Source organism: Melanotaenia boesemani, chromosome 9 (assembly GCF_017639745.1).
Source record: "Melanotaenia boesemani isolate fMelBoe1 chromosome 9, fMelBoe1.pri, whole genome shotgun sequence".
NCBI classification, from domain to species: Eukaryota; Metazoa; Chordata; class Actinopteri; order Atheriniformes; family Melanotaeniidae; genus Melanotaenia; species Melanotaenia boesemani.
Window position 1 is genome coordinate 6093482 of NC_055690.1, and position 23134 is coordinate 6116615.

The following is a 23134-nucleotide window of genomic DNA, read 5'->3' on the forward strand; positions in this document are numbered from 1 at the left end:
ATCTGTCAAAGCTGGCAGGAAGCTCCAAACTGCTTGTCACAGAGATGATGCTCTCCACAGAGCTGAAGAAAGCTTTACTACATATTACACACACACACACACACACACACACACACACACACACACACACACACACACACACACACACACACACACACACAAACATTCTTACGTGTGACATGTCCCCATTTATCTGTTCGGACAGACATGTTACATATTTACCATTTTAGGGGAAAAAATAACAAGTGTAAAAAACAAAAAATAAATAAATAAATAAATAAAATCCATTATTTTTGCATGAAAAAAATTGCTGCTCTATTAAAATGCCATCATCAGATTTTAACAAGCTACTTCCTAACTTTACAACAGCCTTTATTTGATATTGTAACTCATCCATGTGGGAGAATTACCCATTTCTGTCTACAAAGATCCATGTTAGATGTTGTGATTGTTATTTTCATTTCACATTCACCTCACCATTCAAATTTCATATCAGTTTGATACGCTCTAGAAATATATGACACTGTTTGAAAAGTTCGGTGCAGAATGATAAAATTTTTTGCAGACATTTTTGCAGCAGCAATACAAAAAACAATATTATATACTTAATTTTTATTTAAAGTATTGCAATCCAGTAGCTCAACAGAGCAGGGACAGAAACAGTCGTTAACTCACAGGATGGTGAACTTGCAGTAACAAAAAAAGTCCAGCATTCTAAGGACACCTTCAGGACTCTCTTCACAATTTCATACCTTCACACCAGCATCTGAATCAAATAAGGAAAATTGATAAAAACAATTTTAAGTAACATTATGATAAGCTTCCAAATGGTTTTCCAGCATTAGACAGTCCAAAGGTCTTCAAAATCTGTGGACTGTGGAGACATAGAGCAGATGGGATGAACTTAGTGTGCTAGATGCTCCAAAAACAGAAACTAAATATAAGAAGTTGCATTACTTATATATTTAGTTGCATTATGTATATGTAAAATATTTCATTAATTTACTTTATTCTACTATTTTACAGCCTTTGTTCATTATACAGTAAGTAAACTGAAATTATGGAGTCTGTTCCATATAACTACTTGTGAAGCCCACTACAGAGTCAGCACAGGTTTCATGAAGCACTAAAATTAGCTAAGATACAAATTAACATTAGCTTAGCCAACATCATGTACATAAGATACACACCTTTGGTTGTTCCCTCCAATGCTGGCTTCATCAATGGGTTCTTCAGAACTTTTAAACAAGTTTCATCAGAAGCAGGGGCAGGCACGTCAGTCACGATTGCTGCTGCCTTTGTCCGACCACAGGCCATCTTCTTGGCAATGTCAGAGTCTGGGAAAGTTGTCTGCGCTAGCTTACTTGCACAGTCTCCAGCTCTATAAGACGTAGAGTGCATGACGTTGTGGTACACGGTTGCTGCCTCAGCAGCAGTCACTTTATCAGCAAGACAGTCGTTCTTGGAAAAAAGGAATGTTTCAATTGATTTAGACGTTTCTTTTTGAACCACTCGCTTTTTATGAGACTCTGCTTGCCTGTGCCGTTTAATATCAAATTCCCCGCCATGCCCGATGGAAAACGAAGTTTTGCAGATGTCTATATATATATATATATATATATATATATATATATATATATATATATATATATAATCAGTCTCAACAAAATAGATAGATAGATAGATAGATAGATAGATAGATAGATAGATAGATAGATAGATAGATAAAACCGCAACGGAAGTTAAGCAACAGCGGAAGTTACGACATAGCGGAAGTAAGCGGTGTTGTGGGCTGGACGGTTTTGATAGAAAATTGTGGGAGGGGTGTCCCAGAAGTTTGAGAAGTAAGTGCAATACTGCAACACAAAGTAATGTTAGGGATGGTGAAACTGAGGCTTTGTTAATCAAATAATCCCTTTCAGTGACAGAACTTCCATGAAATCGACATCAGCGCTTTGAAGCATTTGATAAAATTAAAAATGTGCCATCTGCTGGCTACGAGTGCGTGATGCATTTGAGGGTGCATGTTTACAGGGCTCCATCACTACGCTGCTGTCATCTTTGACGTAGTGTTTAAAGCATATGCTCTGAACTCAGTGTTAACGTTTTCTTCTGTTGTTAATTTAAATGATAGAGAGACTATTAGGTTACAGTCATTAGGTACATGAGAATATGGAATGACTGAAATCAACTTATTAATAATAACGGATGCTCTGACAGCCAAATAAGTGTTTTTTAACGGAAAAAGAAAGACGAAACGGCGCTTATGATCAGGATAGTGACTTCCTTATTGTATTTAAAATGCTGTAAAATGTTCGAAACCGGTTTTAGAGCATTGGAACAGAGAAGCACAACCACTTCAAACTTTACCAGTAGCTCAAAACCTGCCTAACGAACTACTTTTGGGGTGTTTGTGTGGGTTTGGCGTGCTGAAACGACACATAACAGCAGGCAACACTGCTGCTTCATAAGCTCAAAACAGAGTTAAGCAAAGGAGCTTGAGCATAGCATCACTGGAAACTTCTCATTAATATCTTTATGGGCTGTTATAATTGAGAAATATTGTTCACTGTGCTGTTAATAAGGGGTAATGGACGACGTTCCTTCGTAACGAGTTGTTAAATATCCAAAGTGGCCACGATCTGAAGCAACTATCTGTTTTAATAGCGGTTTTCAATGAGCCTTTTATGTCCAAATAATGTCCGGTAGACTTTCCACATCTCCAATATTGTCGAAAAGTGCCGGTAACTTTGTTCAGACAGGGGAAACGAGTCTAGCAAATCCTCTGCTATGCAGTAACTGCATACTATTATTTTTCCATCTCTATTATGTTTTCCAAATAATGTTTTGCATAGTGCAGCAGTCATGCTAAGCAGCTCATTAAATAAACAGCTCACAGAAATGTCCACCTTTCTGGGCAGTTGCCTAATAATACTTTATTTGTTTTATTGCAGGGAGTAAAAAAAGAATGTTTTGTCCTTTCTGTGGAGTCAGCCTGCCTTTTCTAACTCCATTTTGCAGCTCGTGTGGCAAGGACATCAAATTCTTGAGCCATAATGATAACACAGCAAACACAACTAAAGGTATTGTTTAAAATAACTTTCAATTTTAATAATAAATAAGACTGTACTGTACAGAATGATAATACATTTAATAAATTATGGCTGAACAACAGGATTATCAGTGATCCATGTACTCTCTCAGTGAAATTTGCTTATACTTTGAACCAGGGAGCAGAAAAACAAGTGCAAAGGAGTCATTCTACAAGTTGAGGACTTTAAAAGAGAAGGCGAGACAGTCCCACTCAAAAATGAAAACACTACAGAAAGATAGCAACGTGACGGTAACTTCTATTGATTTTTCCTGTGCAAAATATTGTGTTAGTGTACCTGATTACAGTAGCCTTCATCTCTGTTTCTCTGTAGATTTCTGTAGCCCTTATGGAACTGAATGGTGGAGCATTAAAACCTGTAAGAGGAACAGCCGTCCCCCTTGTACTGAATCCAGACTCAGATGCTGAGCACTTGCGCAAAGCTGCTATTCAAAAATTGAAAGACTTCAATTACGATTTGCAAGGTTGCCCTTCCTTTTTGCTGTACCCTGATGGTACAAGAATAATTAACATACCAGGAACAGAAACACGTTCACCCTGAAGCGTTACAGGTACGCATTGGGAAAGACGTACCAACGCATCACGCTGTACATTTGTGCAGCTACAGATTTCTTTAAATATTGTAAGTAATTCTGAAATGAATAACAAAATAAACAAGCAGAGCTGTCTTCAGTTGATTGTGGGTATAATAACATTTAAGTTGAATGATATGTCTAATGTTATATTTCACAGCTCAACCCTCTGATTCTGATTCAGCAGTGATCATTGCAAACAGAAGCAATACAGAAATCAATTCAGCCAATACAGTGGTGAGTGTAACAGTTGCTGTTCAAATCTGGATTGTAGGTTCTGTCCGAAGACTTAACATAACTTTCAAAATTACAATATAACTATATAATAATATAACTCACTGTATCTTTGAAATAGGAGGTATAACATATTTTAAATGATTGATACAAACAGAAATGTTAATAATCACAATCACAGTTACCATAATAAGAGCAACATCAATATATACTATGCATATGTATTGCACCTTTACTATAGAAGAGTGTATATATTTCTTGATAAGAATCTGATATCTCCAACTTTATGTATTTGCTCACCTTGCATATATTTTTCATGATTTGTGAAACAGTATGTACTTCCGGACTCAGAAAGGGGCCCGGGAACATCAAAGTGTGTATTGGAAGCTGTGTGCTCGAGGTTTTACTTTTTACTCTGCAAGTGTTATGGTTGATTTGGAAACATTGACAAAGTATAATTTTGTGTTCGTTTCTCAGAAAATACTTACAACTTTTTGCACCGGCTGTAGTAGCGGATCACACAGACTCTGGTACTGATGTGGACAGCAGCGACACGCAAAAGGAATCAGAGTAAGAAAATAATTTTCAATCTATAGGACACATCACACATAAAAAAATAAAAGTACTTAAGCAGGTATAAAGATCATTGACAAAGGTTGGGAAAGGCAGCAATTTTCTCTTCCTAAAACTTTTATCATGATAACTTTATGAAGTTATTTATAATTTCATGCTATGTTAGATTAAGAATGCATTCTCACTGGAGAGCCTGCAGGACTTGGTTGGACACAGCAGCACCATGTTGCAGACTGCAGTGTATTTCAAAAGTTGTGAGACTCATTGAACTATTGTGCTCAGCTGCCAGTAGGTCCATTATTATTTCAGAGCTTTGGTCCTCTGTGAGCTACTTCTGGATAAGTTCAACCACCATGGTTGCTGCAGGAGCTGAGGGATGAGTACATGAAAGCACTATTAGACAGAAGGCGCTTAACTACATTTACATACGCTGGTGTCAAGTTTTACACAATGATTAATGAATTTATATATATAAAAAAAATAGGTAACTGACCTTTGTTATTAGGTAAGTTTGATGCTCTTTGTTCTTTTAGTGTTTATTCTATAATGCCTGGAACATGCTGGCACGGCTCCAGGCTAACTTTTTGCATGGGTTGTACTGATGGCGGCAAACTTTTTAATTTGGGTGCACCAGCAAAGAAAATTGAAGTGCACAGTGTTGCGCTCAGCACTAGATTTTCTTACATTACATTTAAAGATTGCTTTTTTATCATTATCCATATTCATACATGGGTAATGATGGTTTCATGCAAATGAAATTTACATTTAATCTTTCTCATATTTACTTAGACCTAAATATGTGAAAGGCAGCTCCTCTTTGGCTCCGTCATATGCCAGATTTATGGCGGTACAACCAGCCATCAACATCTGTTTTGTCAGTAGTTTTGTTGAAATCGATTATTTAATTATTGTTTTTCATGGCTCTCCGTGACAACTGCCTCCAGGAGCAGCTCAAACATGCAAGATGAGCTGCTCTCCTTTTTGTGGTGATGCTCCATTTGTCAGCCAGTATATCTTCATCCCAGTGCTTCACCAGAAACAGATGCAGCTTTTATTTTTTTTTTTTTTGTTTGTTTTAGACAGCTTAATTGTTTCTGACTCTCAGCTACTGGAGAAATGCTGGTGGAGACATGAACCCTGTTCAGTTGACGTCACACAGATGATGGGCAGCAGCAGTCAAAATGGAGGAGGGAGGATAAGAACGCAGAATACGCAGACAGACATTTGGGGAGATAAGGCTGATTTATACTTGCATACGGTTGGTTACAGCGGAGCCGACGCTGGTGAGTGTGCTCTCGCACTTGAGCGTATAATGGTGTTGTGTTGCAGTTTCTCCTCCTAACCTGAAGGTGGCAGCAGGGTAGTATCAGCTGGTAAACTCACCAGGTCTGAGTTCTTTTGATGGTTCACTTCAGTTCGGTAGGTATTTTCTGTTTTAAAACAACAACGGTGTCCAGTAACGTTCAGTGTCTTTATTAGCTTGTGGAAGAAAACAAAGAAATAATTTGATCAGCCTCTCATCAACTTGATCCATTGCGGGGTGTTTTTAAAAATGGCGGTTACTACATTAATTCAGCAAGAAGATCCAGAAACTCGTAACCACAAATTGACCAATCATAAGGAGGACTTCCTGCGTAGCAGGGCTGCACGTCAGGTCTGGAAGAGGTGCGCGTCGGGCTATGCAGACGAGCTACGTAGCGCCTACAGCCATGACACAGAGTGAGATATGTTAAGTGGAGGAATCTTTGGCTGCATTTGCTGCCATTTTCGTCACTCTGTAGAGCTCCTGTTGAGGTTGTGAAACTTGTGAAAATGCCAGCCTAAGTAGTGGGGTTTTACATTTTATTTAAGGGCCACTTTTTGTTTTTCTCAACAGATTTTACTTCATTTATTGCCTTCAACATAGATTAAAAGTTTCAAGCTTCAACATACTTGGGTGGTATTCTCAAAAATTATTAATAGAACATCACAGTAATTCACAGTCATCAAGAAAAAAATCAAAATATGAGTTTCTCTTAAAGACTCTCTTAAAAACTGAAAATTTCTGCCATGTGAGTCACAGTATGACAGGACAGGCTGAAGATTGCAGGGACAAGAAAGGTGCAAAAGTTTAGGTTATTCATTACGACAACTTACTGTGTAAAGTTGGTAAATTAGCATTCATCTGTGTATTCCAGCAAATGGAGGTATATGGTATAGTATAACTTGTGATGTGGCTTATGTGTTGTGACCTTTGCATTTGCTTTGCATCTTTTTTATTAGCATTGTGACTTTTGTATTGTACTGACCCTTTTGGACCACCATATGTTTAACATTCTTGGCAAATCTCCACCCCTCAACCTACAAAGAAGGTCATGTTCTGCATGGAGGCACATTACATTCACTTCTTAAGTTTCTGCAGACAGCCAGCATCAGGTCTGAGAGATGTGGTGTGACTGCTTCTGTGGGGGTTGTGGCTGATAAGAACCAATAAAACATTTTCAGCTGTTCTGTGGCTATAAACCTGTAAAGAGAGAAGAATGAGTCTGATTAGAGAGTCTGGTCACATCTCACAGAGCAGTGGAGGGAAGCGGCAGCAGGGCCGCCATCTACTTATAAGAAAGACCTGAAGCATTTGTCTGTTCTTTTGGGAAATCAGGGACAGATTTTATTCCAGTTAGACTGCTCCATGTGTAGGTATTCATTAATTAGAAGGGTGTGATGATGGTGCAATGGTTTTCTGACTTCAGAATCTTTTGTTAAGAGATTTTAGTGGACTCACTCTTACCAGAAATGCTTAAATTCCTCGTTTAGTTAAAAACATATTACTGTCACAGTCAATGGTCGTAACCTATGAGATGGTAACATATCCCTAAGCTGTAGTTTATTTTAGGCAGGCGTTTATATGTCGTAGTGGTACTTTTAATGCATAAATAGAAAAAAAAAGATGCAAGAATGTTGATATTCTGTTTGTAGCCATGTGTTTTGTAATACATAAATCTGATTGTGTGAATTAATTCCAAAAATAACCATGTCCTTTTACAACAAACGTATTTGCTGTTAAGAGCACACTAGGGAATGAGGGAAAAACTACAAACATTCAAATAAAATAAAATAAAAAAGTGCAGGCTCTTTAGCTGAATCTTTAGACTAGTAATGTCTTGAACAAAGAGACCTTTGGATTACAAAGGTCCATAGCTGGCACCAGTGTTGTCCTAGTTACTGACAAAAGTGACTAGTTACAGTTATTAGTTAATTCATTCAAAAAGTAACTCAGTTACTTTGTTGATTACCTACAGCAAAAACTAATGCGTTTCTGTTAAAAGTAAACTTTTAGTTACTTTTGTAAAAGAACATTCTTAAAAAAATCTGCCATTAATGTCCTTTTAACTGAATTACAGTGTTTTACAAAATTTAAAACAAACTTAAACACAAAATAATTTTCTACACTGATTTATTTAAGTCAGGCCAGCAGATTGTTAAACATTGATAGATTAAATTGATTTAAATTAAACAATTATTAAAAATCTAAAGAAATAAAAAGTAATATAACAGCTCCTCAAAAATTAAATCTATGCTTCATGTTGAGCCCAGTGCACAATGCATCTTTCTACTCTGTATTATATATATTTTATTTACATATTTCCTTACTTAATTGCAGGCATTGTCACTATCTCTCTTTCAAGTGAAGTTGTGCATGTGTGCGTGGGTAGGGGTGTGCCGGACGCCCTTGGATGCCCGCGGTAACCAAGGAAACGGGGCTGTTAACACTAGTTCCTGCATCTAGGGGTTATTGCTTTCTGGACAGCTGTGAGAGAGACAGGAGGGCTTCACAAAGGGAGCAAAGGAGCCCTCAACCCACGAATAATTACAAGCCACTTGACAGGGTGAGCTGTCCAACACTGCAGATGCCATGCTGCATCTCCGCTGTAAACAGGAAGAAGAATTTAGCTAGCAACAGACAAACGCACAATAGGGTTACAGTAACTGAGTTACTTTATTTCAATGGTTCTCACACTTTTTCTACTGTGCCCCCCTTAAACATTCCCAATCCCCCCTTATATACACAGAGTGAGGGGACTATATATATCTTATAACTATATATAACTTATATTAAGTTACATGCTTATATTAAGTATATAACTTATAACTATGTAACTTACTATACTCACAGCATCACAGACATGAAAAAGATGTAATAAGATGTAATAAGAAACACAAGAGGAAGATATCTGCCCTCTTTCATCCCAGTTACCTGTTTCTTCATATCTTTCTCTTAAATTTTCTTCCTTTGATGCGTTCAGAAAACACTGATCTCTGGTCTGCAGCTCTTCTTCTTTATGTTTTTTGGTGGTTGGCAAAAACTAATTGGTGCATTACTGCCACCAAGTGTGGACCAGAGTGTCTCCAAGAGCCCATGTTGTCAAAAACATCCTGTCTGCTACATTTTCCCAATCCCATGCCACCCTTTTGTCATGTTGCCCCGTCCCCCCAGGGGGGGCGCCCACTAGTTTGAGAACCACTGCTTTATTTAAAGATGCATTAGAGTATTAGTTACTGACAAAAGCAACAGTGTTACAGTAATGCGTTACAGTGTAGACCAACAATGGTTGGCCCCTTTCACCATCCCCTTCAACCTTTTATATGACTTTGTGGCCAAATACTAACAGGTGAAGGCAGGTGTAGGATTTGTTCAGGCTTTTGAACCCCGATTGATAAAATGGCAACTTAATTTAGCTAGAAAATGCAGCAGGTACTTTTCACAGCATTTGTTATCAATTAGATACATAGAAAATTATTAAGAAAATAATTCTGTATTTATTTGGGAGCCATCAGAGTAACGCTAAAAATACTTATATGAATATATACCCAAGCAAACACCCAGCAAAGAAACTACAGTTATTTTTGCAGCAGTATAAATTTTTGGTTGACATTCTTTCCAGCAATAAATGCCTCTAAACACTTCCATATTGCTGCATCTTAATTATGGGAACAAATTAATGAATCAAGGTCTGGGGATCTGCCATTTTGCAATGTGCTGCTCCCTACAATACAACTTTTTTTCTTTCCTCCAAGGCTATTTGTGTGTTACAGATTGAATGAGAAGAAACCCATGCTGGCCTCCAGCTTAGGTAATTGGGGGCGGGGGGACAAATTGCCAGTTTAAAGAGAAAACAGCTTTTTTTTGGATTGGAGTGGGGTCGCTGTTTGTTTCTGAATGAATGCTAGGCTGGAGCTAGTTTTGCTACATTATTGTGGAAAAATAACTATTTGACCACATTTCCACATATTAATGAGAAGAAAACTCAGGGGATTAATAATGAAAGGAGAAAAACTGTAGATGAAAGTGGAAAATTATGCTAGTTTACTAATAGATTTCCAGCAGTTCATTTTAAAAAAATCCATCTATACTCCACCAAGAGCTACAGAAAAGAACTGTTGTTGCTTATAATCTGACAAACATACATGCTGTAAGCAAGAAAGAAGCCATTGTAATATTATCCAGTGGTTTGTGCAATACCATTTTCAAGCTTAAAATTTAGGATTTAGTTGCTTCTACTTTGGGTCTTTGCATCAAGAAGTAAGTTGTAAAGACAGATCTGAGGAAGACCCCAAGAATGCTCAGCTGCCACACAAAGCATTCGTGTCCATACTAATATATAACATTACTATACACATTACATTGTTTAATTTAAACAAATTAGTCATATGATAATGAGCCTTTCCCTTGTGTAGATATTTGGAAGGGCCAAAAACAAAAAGCCATTTTTAGGACCAGGCTGTAAACGTGTTAAATTCTGCTGCAGCTGACTTTTAAACCCAGTTTAAAGTGCCAGAATCTCAAGTTTTGGCACTTTATGTTGGCTGAGTTTTTCAGCCTGAATGCTTTTTATGGGCGGTGGGCATGTTTTATAGCTATGGATCAGGACATCTGTGTAGAAGCCAAGTTTGCTGTCAGACAGACGACTTCTATGACCAGACCATTACTGGTACCACTGAGCATAGAAGTAATGGTTATAATGGACCAAAGGGAAAAAGACAATAGAGATCCAAGCTGCTGGCAGCCCGCCAACGTACTTGCTATAACTGGATGGTAAATTTTATGTTTGCCAGGGGGAACAAGGATTGTATCAAGTTTTTCACCTTTCTCTGTCTAATCCATACATTGTGATCCACTTTCTCAAGGTTGTCTCTGAGGCGACACAATTGTGACATCACCTCCCAGACTGTTTGCTTGCATTTACAATGCAGAGCAACGTTTGTGAGAGGACAGAGGCACAAAGACAGATAACGAGAGTCTCTAATGAGAAGGAAAGAAATGGGCTTTAGTGCTGATGTCTAAAGTGAGTCAGGTATATACTCTCTTACCCTTTCTCTCCATGCCAGGGGTTTTAGAAAGAGCCCTGATAAGCAGTGGCAGTTATTTATATGGTAATTCACCAAAGCAACACATCGCACATTAGAATACACACGGTTTAGCAAAGTGGAAATGAGATATTCTGCCTTTGTGTGTTGGATTTGTAGATGTGTGCATCTGTGTATGTACTTGCTCCATATTAAATTTGTGTTAGTATTATGAGTCCAAGACAGCTTTATATGCTATAGATTCATCCCACTTTAGTAGCTCCTTTTTCACTTTGTCTTATAAGAGGCACTGTCTAATAGTTAAGTGTGCAGATCTGTCAGTAATTGTGTTATTTTCCAGCACAGTTTTAATCAATAGGACTAAACACATTATGTTTTATATACCGTCACTGCTGCTGGTAATGTGGAAGGCACACAACATCTTGGAGTCAGGCATGCTTTTGCAAGCTGCATCCTTCTAATCACAAGTTCCTTAAATATATGTTCATTTATTGAAGCAGTGAACGGATAAAATCAGCTGCAAACGCAGAACAAACCAGGAATTAAGCAAAACCTGCTAAAATTGATTATAATAAAAATGAACTAGTTGGAAGATCTCTGGCCCCAATTCCGAGTCACAAAAGCAGAAATAACCTGTTAACAAAAACACTATTTTCTTATTGTTCATTGACTGATTACATTTAAGCCACATCTGTTTGTACTGTGGCTCTTTGCATTGATTTTCAGTATATATTGTTTTCTGCTTCTTAATGTGTAGGTCTGACTTTTAATAATAATAATAATAAAATAGTCCTTTAGTTACTATAGTTTTATAGCAGCTTTTGTGTTAGGATGTTGCTTTTTGTCCCTCAGAGGAACTGTCCTTGGTGCTGAACATTTAGTACTTTTTTTGTTCTTGTGCTGCTTTTACAGTTTAGACCAGACTTTTCCAAACAGGGGTCCTGATCTCCAGGGTTGAAAAGATCTCTGCATTAATGTGTTAATGCAAAGAAAACACTCACGTATGTTATCTTGAGGGTTATGGCTCAAAATGTTTGGGTTACTTGTTCAGACCAATGATCTTAAATGTTCTTTGTATGAGAGCCACTTTGGCAAGACAGAGTCAACAGGAGAGACACTTTTACCATCAAACATAAAAAGCCAGCCCAAACAGCAAGAATCTAATGTGCCTGTCCATTTTTCTGTAAATTTACTGTTTAATTTTTATTGCTCGCACTTTTCCTCTCTGGCATCTTCACATCTGTTTCCAGTTTGCAGGCTGAGTCATCATTTTCTTTGTTTTCTGCAAACTTTCCTTTCATCATCTGATTTTCTTTTTGTCCTTTTTATGAATAGAAATTGAGCATTTTTAGGAGAACCTCATAAATAACTAAGCAAGTGTGGAATGCTGAATCACACGTTTCCTCTCTAGCGATAACAAATGCTTTATAAATGAGCAGTGTGGTGGTCAGCCCATCTTCCATTTGAGTGAAATATTTATACATTTTCATTGAGAGGCATGTGAGCTGAGGACTAAATACTTCTGAGATGTTTTGTATGTTACAAAAGACAAACAAACAAAAAAAATAACTAAACAAAAACAACACTAGTAGTTTAACTTGGTCATGGGTCTCATGTCCAAATTGTGCTACATCAGTCCGATCCCCCAAAAACACACATTTGTCAACAGTTCTGGACATTATCTCTGTTAACATGCCCATTAAGTTGAGCATCCTCACAGAGATAATGTCAGAGGGCTGGCCTTAAGCTCTTATCTTCGCTGTCTGATGTTGATCTAAAACAGCACGCTCCCGAAAGGCCTACTGCTGAAGTATCAGCCTCCAGTTGTTTGATTCAAAGCATCGATTTCCAGTTAAAATAAGTCAAGTACAGTGTCAGCTGATTATATCTCCTGGTTCTTGTGGAGGTCTTGCCAGTGGAAGCCATCTACATTTAGAGGGGAGTAAATGTGAAAAGTAAACACCAATCACAGTCATGTGCAGGCTCTCTTACAGTCATGTATGGTGTAAACTACATCCTACCTGATTATAACTATGTAGCTAAGGAAATATTGGGATTTTGTGTCTCATAGTCTTAAAAACCTTCCTGTTTCACACTATGTCTACATGATGACTTGCCCTTTTATGAGAGAGTATTTCATGCATTTGGCTGTCTTTTATCTTTTGGTTACTGCATCTTTGTTCTGAGTTTTAGAGACAGAGTGACAGGTCTGTAGACACACTTCACACAGGTCTGCTCTCAACAGACTTCATGGCATCAGGGTCTGTTGTTTTTATGTCATATGTCATGCCGCCAGTGTCGGGAGAGGCCTCAGGAGTAGATGTGACTCACAAAGAGGTTAAAAGGAGAGACGTCAGGCAGGAAGCCAGGAGAAAGCAACACAATGTGATCTAGTACAAAGAGTAGACACCTACACAAACACAGACACAAGCACACACCCTGCCAGAGGTTACTTGGCTGGCTGGATGCAAACAGAAAAATCTCACTTCTAAACCAACTGACTGGCATTTTTTAGGTACGGCTAAGGACAAGAAAACAGCCTGACGCAACAGCAGAGACCAGGATGGATGTAGTCGGGGAGCAAAGAGTCATAATATGTCCAGAAGAAACTTTCAAAGGTGGAGGTTTGAAATGACAACATGGCACTTTGGTATGGCATGTTCTATGAAGCACTTAGGAGGAGTTCAACTGGCTGATCCTGTTGATAATAGAATCCCTTTAGCCTTGCTGGTATCTAACTGTATCACATGAAGAAAAGTTTTCAAATTGAACATTTCAGAAGTTCGGAGCAGGTAGCCTAAATAAGGGTTTGGCAATGTCTGAACTTTTAAAAGAAGACTCAAATCTGTTCTTCATCTTTACAATTTAAAAGGCAGCACAGAGTGGTTGTGAAAATCGACCTTCCCTCTGACCAAACTGGAGATGTTTTACAGAAAGCAGGACTCTTGTAAACAGCTGCCTAATGTCTGAGGGCACAACATAACATCATTCATTTTAAATGATGTCAGTGTTTTGGGGTATTTACTGAAAATAAGGAGGAAAAAACAGACAAACCTCCATCATCCTCCTACCTCCTTTAATAAGACTTTTTTCTTTGACTTCATGAAATGTAACGACTACACTGCAGCAAGAACTTGAACATAGTAGCTTTAATGTACAGTTGTTGCATATATAATATTTTAGTCATAAAGGCTGGAAATTCAGTCATGGGAAAAGGAAATCTAAATGTGAAATGTGTTGTCATCTCAGGCTACTCACATTCACCCTCATTTGATTATATTTATTTACCTGAGGCACAGAACAAAACGAAAAACAACAATAATAATAAAAAAGCATCATTTTGAACGTTGCAGCCACAAGGAATGTTTGGAAGGAATTATGTGTTTTCATAAAGGATGGTCCAGTGTTTCCTGTGCTGAAGGAAGCAATGCAGGATGCATTGAAGCTCCTTTCGTTAATCTTCAGAGAATTTGACCAGATTTTATTATAGCTGCTACATAGTTGCTTCCCTCAGAAAGTTCCTAAGGGGGAAGGACAAAGAAAAAACTTGACTGGACTTCCATGTATTTTATGTTGTAATGAGAGAGACAGAAATTATGATTAATTTCTGCATAAGTTGATTCCTCTGAATATGAGATATTTAATGGGAACATTTGCAAACAGACTCATTTTGCAATATAATAATGATAATTATGATAAATAATAATAATGATCAACCAGATCAATTTTGACTCCATGTGATGTTTGGATATTTAGTAAAAGAGAATGTCTACATCATATTCAGTGAAGCTTAAAAACTAGTTTAAAATTGGAGCTATACAGTGGACACAGATTTTTAAAACACACGTTTAGCAGTGATTTGTTTTTTTTGTTTTTTAATTACCAAATGAATAATAAAAAAATCTTGGAGATATTCTAGATATTGAACATGTCTTACAAGCCTTGGGCCTAGTACTCCCCTTTGTTCCAGAGCTCTAGCCACCACACTCCCTTCTCTGATCTATCTTAATGAAGTTGTTTTAACATTCTTAGCAACCTGATTTAAGTATAAATGGACAGATTTATAAAATAATCCAAGTTAGCACATTAATTTCAATGTGTTTTTATGTTAGAACTATGAGCGATGACAGCGAGGCAAACAAAAGAAATATGTTTAAAGCTTCAGCATTTATTTCCTGTTAGGCAGCAGTAATGAAACCTGATACATAGCCTCAGGTGTACCCTCTATTCCCCTTTCAGCCATACTTTTACCATACTCTACCTCAGTAGAGTTTGTCTCAGAAGATTTCCCCTTTATTTCACCCGTCACCTTTATTTAAAGCAAACCGGCTTTGAAAAATCCAGAGATCACATCATAAGCTACTGACATTCGAGCGTTGAGCTGCCCAGAAAATAAGCTGTGATCTGTTGGGAGATGATAAAAACCGTGCCGAACAGACCCGGTTCTCTTGCTGTCGTCCTGGAGTTCGAAGCATCAGCTGTTACTCTTCTCAGAAACTTACTGACAAGTGTTGGATCTACTTTCCTCAAGAACAGAAACAGGAAATGACAAGTCAAGGATGAAACTTAAAAACAAAAAAAGTATGATTTCACAATGGAAATAATAAGATGCATCAAAGAATAAAAGGAGGAACACAGACAGTCTAATATAAACAGTTGTAGGCCTGAGTTTCTTTTGTTTTGTTCCTTTTCACACCCAGAGAAATGCCTCAGACTGAGTTTCCACAGGAGGACATGTCTTTAATGTTACCAGGAAGAGAATGAAAACCATTTTACACATTCTTACATTAGTGCTGACTGGTTTGTACAAATGTTTCAGTAGGTGTAAAAGTGTCAAATTAACATCCATGTTAAAGGTAGGATGCAGATCAATGCATCCTGGCTAAAATAACGCAGAGTCACATTGACATGAACTCATAAAAAAGTGCTGATGAGGAAAGGCTTGATGAAAGTGTTTGCTCAGCCTTTTGGTTTGTTGGACATTGTGAATTAATTTCTTCTTAGTTTTTTTTTCCTCTTTTTTTTTTTTAAGCTCATGCACTTTCCTGAAAGCTTTCCTGCTGCCATTTGTTCCCGTTCTGCAAGCCTTGCACATTTTCTAGACAAATACAGTATGCATAATTACTGTAAAAGAGCAGTTTGGTGTCACGGGGAAAACGCAGATACAAAAAAATATGAATAATTTGAGTCAGTAAAGTTATGGGATGAATCTTGGACGCCATCATCTATAACATTTATGCAGTCCTTAAATTTTCCTGAGGGATTAAACTTGAGTTGTACACAAAACAGGACTACTGTTGTAGGAGGGAAACTATTAAGATCTTAAATTGAAGCTTATTTAAAAAGAAACCAGCTTGATTAATAAAAGGCCCCAAAGACTGAAGTGAATGAGTGAAAATGCTACCAGTTTACAACAATGCTGTCGTGCCATTTCCAAATGAAGGCGTGATTAAGTGATGTAAGAAATGCTTTTGGAGCAGAAGAGAAAGGAGGCCTGGTTGTGTGAAGCCTGGTTCACTGTAGTGTGACCTGCTCCCACGCTTGGCTCCGTCTTTTTGAGCTTTTTGAGATGCAGCAGAGCTCTGAGCCCCACAATGATGACCAGTTTTTATCTTTTATTTTATTTACCATGTGAATTTAACTAAGAAATATGTTATATTTCTTGACTGTCAGTCAGTGAATGCACCATGCATGCATCTTTTTTTCCAGACATTTTATAATCTAAATTATTATTTATTCATATTCTATCTTAATTTACAACTCAATTATTCTTTTTTTTTATATTTCTTTAGTCTTCTATGTATACATGGGATTCTAAGGTTTGTTTTAACGTGGCTTTCTTAAAACTCTTTTTTTATTTATTTTTCTCAAGTTCTTTTTCTCTAATGTGATTTTACAGTCTGCCTGGGCACTGAGCCAGACTTTATAATGATATTGCATATTTTTATTTTATAGAACTGATCTGTGCCATAAACTTCCAAATGCTGAGTCCTGCAGAAAATGACTAATGACTTGTTAGTAAATGTAAATGTGAAACTTTCTATCAGCATAGCAGCTAGTCAGGTTGAAACAAGGTCAATGCTGAAGCAAATCTGCCACTTTTACTTCTTTTCTGTCTTGTTGGATCCGCTGTGCACCACTATTATAAGTATGTGTGGGTGTGCATGACAACCAGCTATGGAACTAATTTGTCGAAATTCAGTTCAATCTAGTTTCATTCTTTATTGTCATCACACAGCAGTACAAACAAAACCTTGTGTCCCCTGTGGCTGAAACTTGACAATGAATATAAAACAGGAGCCTATACCAACTAATAATACCAACTAATATATGCTGAGAGCATTAGGCAGTGAGGTACATAAAAGAACATTAATAATATGACTGTTGCAGCATTCAGTTACATTAATTGCACAAGCCACTAATTTCATATGCATACAGAGTGCACATTATTGCACTGTTGTTGTTAGACTACAGAAATGGGAACTGATGTCTAATTTTAAATGATTTTAACATATTTCATGCCAAGTATCTGGTCAAATATTTATAATTTCAATAGGTGAATCCTGAATGTTCTTCCTGAAAATGGATTATTGTTAAGTGGCAGTAATGGGTGGCATTAATTAAACTAATCAAAAAGTAAGCACTGTAAACGACTTGATATCTCTGTCTGACACATCTCATTGGAGCTTTCAAAAAGCTACATATCTGTTTAGTGCAGAAGTCTGAACTATTTGTAAGGTGCTGTATTTTTTAGTCACGGAGCAGCATTCAGTGTGCAGCATGGACGTCATGCTGGGTCATGTGGCAGATTGATATTTGTGACATGCAGTGTAACATTTAACCAAAGTAAAGACTGTGACAGGCACTAAGAAAAGGCTCAGAAAGGCTGAAATCCCCCATTTCTCTTCTTAAATCAGGTTGTTTACAGTGGAAAACGTCCTTAGTGAGCGCTTTGGCTTCTCGTTGTTCTGCACTGTGGCACACCAATGATCATGCTTTGCTGTGCAAGAGGGAGAGAGCGACTCGTGTGTTTTGCGAGAGCAGCTTCTCTGTCGGGGAAGTGATAAATGGAAATAACATTAGTGCGTTGCCACTGTTCTGCTTCACTCATTGACTCAACAGATGTTTGTCTTTCAGCGAACCTAAGAGAAGGTGTATCTGTACACTCAGACATCAGTACAGTCTGCTCACCATGTTGTAGCAGTGACACAGCTACAGATCGCCTTGTCCCTCTGCCCTCACTGCTGTAAGAAGGAACAGGACATTAGCTTATCTCGCTCTTCTTCTAAATGGCATACAGCACAAGCACCATATGTGTTTGTGCTATTGAAGGCCTGTGATGGCAGCATGAGAAGCCACACACTAAGAAAACGACTGGTAACAATTTTTGTTTCATTTTACAGTTAAAGTAAATACATTTTAAATAAATACACCCTTAACCATTTTTCATATTTCATATTTTTATTTAGTTTTGGTAAAGTGGTTGACCAGCTGGGTGCACACATTTAATTATCTTACTTTGATACCTTGTGAAGTTGTTTTAGGAAAACAGATACAGTTACCAGTATCGGGCCGATGCTATGTGAGTATACTCGTGCTCGGTATTCATAAGTGTTTCAATACTACAGAACCTGATACTAATCCAATTTTGCATTATGTTGGCAAGAGAAACTGATCAAGAGCATAAAGGCGCCTTGTCGCAGCGGTGAACCGAATCCATCAAAAACCACTTTATCCTTCTTATGTATGACGATTCTGATATTTCTCAAGCTTTTCGGTTGTCCAGAAACAAAGTTATTACTGGTGCAATTTTAATAATCGGACTTTGGCCTTATCTTGGAGAGAGAAGCTGATTTTGGGCATATATGTGCTTTGTCACAGTGAAGCGAATCCATTAAAAATAAAAGACCAATAAAAAAATAAAAACCAATTTTTCCTCCTTATGTATGAAGATTCTGTTATTTTTCAAGCCTTATGAGGATGACCACAGGATGGCCCATTTGATGTCTCACACAATAGGTGTGTCCCGGTTCAGGGTCTGCACATGTCGAAGCGCACAGACTACATAGGCTACAAAGTGTCCTCCGTAGTCTACACACTTAAATGTCCGCTTAACGTTCGTGAAATGGGACAGCCTACCTAGCCAACAAGAATTTCCCATAGCAATAACACAGGACGCTGAATCACTTAAACCTCTAAAATTACTCATAGGACACTTCGGTGGACACTGAACACGAACCGGCAACACCGACCGTTAAAAAAAAAAAAAAAAAAAAAAAAAAAAACACAGTCTGAGGCTCTGTTGTTTTCCAGTCGGTACACACTTCATTAACCGCTTAAAAGTCCATGAATATCAAATATTACCAAATTTCAATGTAACCACTTATACTACAGTGTAGTTAAAAAAAGCTTACTTTTTTTTTAAATAAAACTTTATTTAAGCTTAATACGACTCTTCTGAGCTCGGTTGCTGATTCGCCACCGTCTTGTGCGCAATGAATTCTGGGAGAAAAGAGACCGAGAAGAATGCATCACCAGCGGCCTTCGTTTTAAGCTAAATGAAGTGCGGATTTGAAGGGAGGATTCGGAGGGTCCTTCAAATTCTGTGAATTGGGACAGTACTTTGCGCACCGCGATGACGTATGTGGCTGACAAATCTGCACTTCGAAGTGTGCAGACCTTGAATTGGGACACACGTAATGAACCACTCAGTCATCGCATCCAGCATTCTGGTCCACAGTCCTTACCAGTGAACTATTATTGGTACTCATTAGTACTCATATTGGTACTCTGTGTTGGCTAGTACTGTGGTATGGTTCAGTGGGTAGAGTGGTCGTCCTGTAACCCAAGGGTCGGTGGTTTGATCCCGGCCCGGAGAGCTGCTGTCGTGGTGTCCCTGACCAAGATACTGAACCTCAAATTGCTCCTGATGGGTTGTGGTTGAGCACCTTGCATGGCAGCGTCTGTCATCAGTGCGTGAATGTGTGTGTGAATGGGTGAATGTGATGTGTATGTAAAGCGCTTTGTGTAAAAGAGCTACATAAGTACAGACCATTTACAGAAATATAAGTACTTGTATTCAGTTTGGAAAAAAAAAAAAAGAACTGGTATCGGTGCATCGCTGGTTTGTTTGCATTAAGTTAATATGCATTCCTTAGAGTTTCCAGTTCCTTTGAAGCTGCTGTATGGAAGTTTCCTGGTCTGCTGAGGAACTGAATCCCAGCTGAGACCTGATTGGGCTTCACCACATTTTCTGCAGACAGTGAGGGTAGTGTTTTTGGTTTTCTGTTTTCTTTTCTTTCCCCCTTTATTGGGAGAGTTTTGATTAGATCTTTTTTCCTCATGTTACCATTTTGCATTGTACTGATTAGTTTAATCTTTGTTCTAGTTCAAGTAGATATTTTATTTCCCCCTTTTGGTGGAAATGGCCTGATCAACCAGAATATGCATCATTTTCTTAGGTCAGCTAGTGCTTCAGTTTCCTGTGTTGGAATTTAGTTTTGTTGACCTCTTTTATGGGCCCAAAGTTATAACAAAAAAAATAAATCTTTTGCCTTTTGTAAATAAATTTAATTTTTTTTTTTTTTCTAAATTCTCTTTTTTTTTTTCTCATCTTCCTCTTTAATCCTACCCGTTACACTAGATTTGGTGTCTGCAGAGATATTTCTTACACCAATTTTTTTTTTGTTTGACTGAGAAACTTGAGTGTGGAAGATGCTCGTTGATAAGATGTTGATGCTGCACCCACAAACTTATTGAAAGTGATAATGTAAGAGTCTGGCTATCATTTACTGGACTATTTCTACTCTGATTGTTTTGCTCTGAAGTGGTTAGTCTTCCTGCATTTGACACAGCAGTAGATGCCTGTCAGATGAGGCAAAAGCCTGCAGTGTTTGAGCTCAGCGATCCAACAAAAGAAGTTAAACTGTCAGAGGTAGTGTTAGGATGACATGTTCTGATACACACACACACACACACACACACACACACACACACACACACACACACACACACACACACACATTCACCAAGCAGGGTCCTGCTGCTTCTCTAGAAGCCAGTTTGACTGCATCAGTTTAAGAGCTGTCATGTTAGACATTGCCGTGCAGTTGTGCTTGTGTTGGGTGGTTCTTCCCTAAAGCATTTGGTTCCTCAGACACCCTACCATAATCTATCTCCCTCAGGAAAAGTATGTGTGTTTGTATCAATACTTACCCTGTGAAAATTGGAAAATTTCATTATGATTCTCGACACTTCAAGAATCTGAACCTTCCTTTTTTTTCTCATATTGCATTAGTAAACTGCTAACTAGTCCTCAGATTAATATAGTGATTAATAGCCCTTTATTCACATGGAAACATGCTTGGGGCTAGAGGACCTGGGTTCAAGTGCCCTGTATTGTAACAGAGCTGAACCACTGTGGGTCCTTAACCCCCCAGCTGCTCCCTTGGCACTGACAAATGGCAGCCAACTGCTCTCTAGTAAATCCTAGAGGTGGGTAAAATGCAGAGCCAAATTTCCAAATTAGTATCAATAAAGTAAAAATGATTAATAAGTAAAGTAACACCTCTACCAGCGGCAGGAACAAAATACAGCTTGTATAAGCCTTAACATGCGAGAGCAGACATGTTTATGTTTCTTTTAAGAAGCCAGAAAATCCTCATCAGGAGTCGGGGCGGATAGAGCAGCAAGATGCAGAACTTTTAGTCATTCATGTGTTCATCTTGACAGAAGGGTTTTACTTCTGAGATGCAGTCAGTTAACAGCACAGCAACATTTGATGAAAGAGCTTTTGTCACCTCCTGAAAAATCCATCTTCACCATCACGAATGCCATTTGTTGGTTACCTTAGTTCCATGTAAAACCAAAACGTGATTATAAGTGTCACCTTCTGGTTAGGTGCACCACAAAATGTTATTTGGTTGTGATTAGAAATCAAACTATTTTGTTGATGTTATGGCCATTTAATACCTCCATGGAAATATCTGTTTGCATTTTTCAGCCCTTCCAGGTGGCCATTTTTTCCCCCCTCATGTAGAGGGGCAGACATGCCGCCCTCCAAAAACCTATAAGTACTTAGCCCTTAGAAACAAGAAATTGATTGAATACCGATTGGTAGAAATTTTGCTAATGCATAGAGTTTGCTCAAGTTACCAGTGGCCAGCTAGCTTTGACAAAGCAGAGGACAATGAGCAAAAAACAAAAAATGTGAAAAAAGCAGGTCAAAAGCTCCAATATCAACTGCGCTGGACAACGTCTTTACTCCACTAAAAAGCAAATCAATTTCCGCTACAAATTCTGTTTGTTCAGACCCTAAGAAAACCTTCATGTTAAAACTAAAATGTATTATTTTCAAAATGTGTGGATACTATTTTTGCAATTCACTTACAGCTGTTCTCACCAACCAAACAGGTCACATATACAACAACTGTAAGTGTAAATTGTTCCAGCCTGGAAGAACAATACCCCATGGGAACACACCTGAAACTCCACGTCCTTTTCTGGAAATATTTTTTTAGCATTTTATTTTTATCTTTTTTTTTTATTTATATCTACTTCTCTTATCTTTTCTCCTTCCTCGCCCAACAATGACATTTTGCCTTTAAAAAATATAAAAAAAATCACAACTTAGGGGTGTTGGCAAACACAAATTTTGATAATAATAATGATAATAAAAAATAAATATAGATTTCTTTTGATATGAGATACTTGAGTTCTTGTATTTGGGTTCTGAATTATTAAAGTTCCCTAAATCCTATTTTCAGTGTTATTTAAACAAAGGAGTGCTGCTCTGATAAAACATATATATATATATATATATATATATATATATATATTCCCAATGTTTTTATTGATGTTGATATACATTGTAACTGTGACAAGCTCAGTCACAATTTTCTCCAAAAGTCAGCTGTATTCAGATGAAAGTTTACCTACACTTATTTTAATCTAAGAGCCTAGATAGTCTGGTTTTGCAATGACGATGCTATATTTAAAGTTCCAAATCACAAAGCAGCTCTATGCAAATGTACTTTATGCAGGTCAGTATCCTGCAGCCTCAGTTTAAATTAAGGCCACGTCCTCACATGATGTGAACTTTACACCACTGTGAAGACGGAGTTTCCTCTCTTCTGCCAGGGGGAAGATAAATGTCTCTTCAGTGGCAAGTCCTCTGTCTTGTCCTCTCATATCTTTCCATGTTTTTCTAAAGCTGATCTAAAGTTGGACAGCTGTCCTCCCTCTCGGCCCGTCTTCTCTGAGAGCCGGAGGGTTGAATCTGCTCTGATGTTTTTCCACA

General features: G+C 37.8%; 1 long non-coding RNA gene across 2 annotated transcripts in view; it reads left to right on the forward strand.

Annotated features, from left to right (window-relative positions):
- Positions 1–1770: 1770 nt before the first annotated feature.
- Positions 1771–23134, forward strand: part of LOC121645506 — a 40576-nt gene continuing 19212 nt past the window's right edge. Inside the window, exons 1-8 of one of the 2 annotated variants that reach the window (XR_006011445.1) lie at positions 1771–1844; positions 2955–3083; positions 3231–3343; positions 3426–3734; positions 3845–3921; positions 4251–4318; positions 4396–4488; positions 10657–10730. This is a non-coding gene — a long non-coding RNA (uncharacterized LOC121645506). Of the gene's footprint in view, positions 1845–2954; positions 3084–3230; positions 3344–3425; positions 3735–3844; positions 3922–4250; positions 4319–4395; positions 4489–10656; positions 10731–23134 lie in introns of those variants that run through there. The other variant, XR_006011444.1, reaches the window with a different exon arrangement.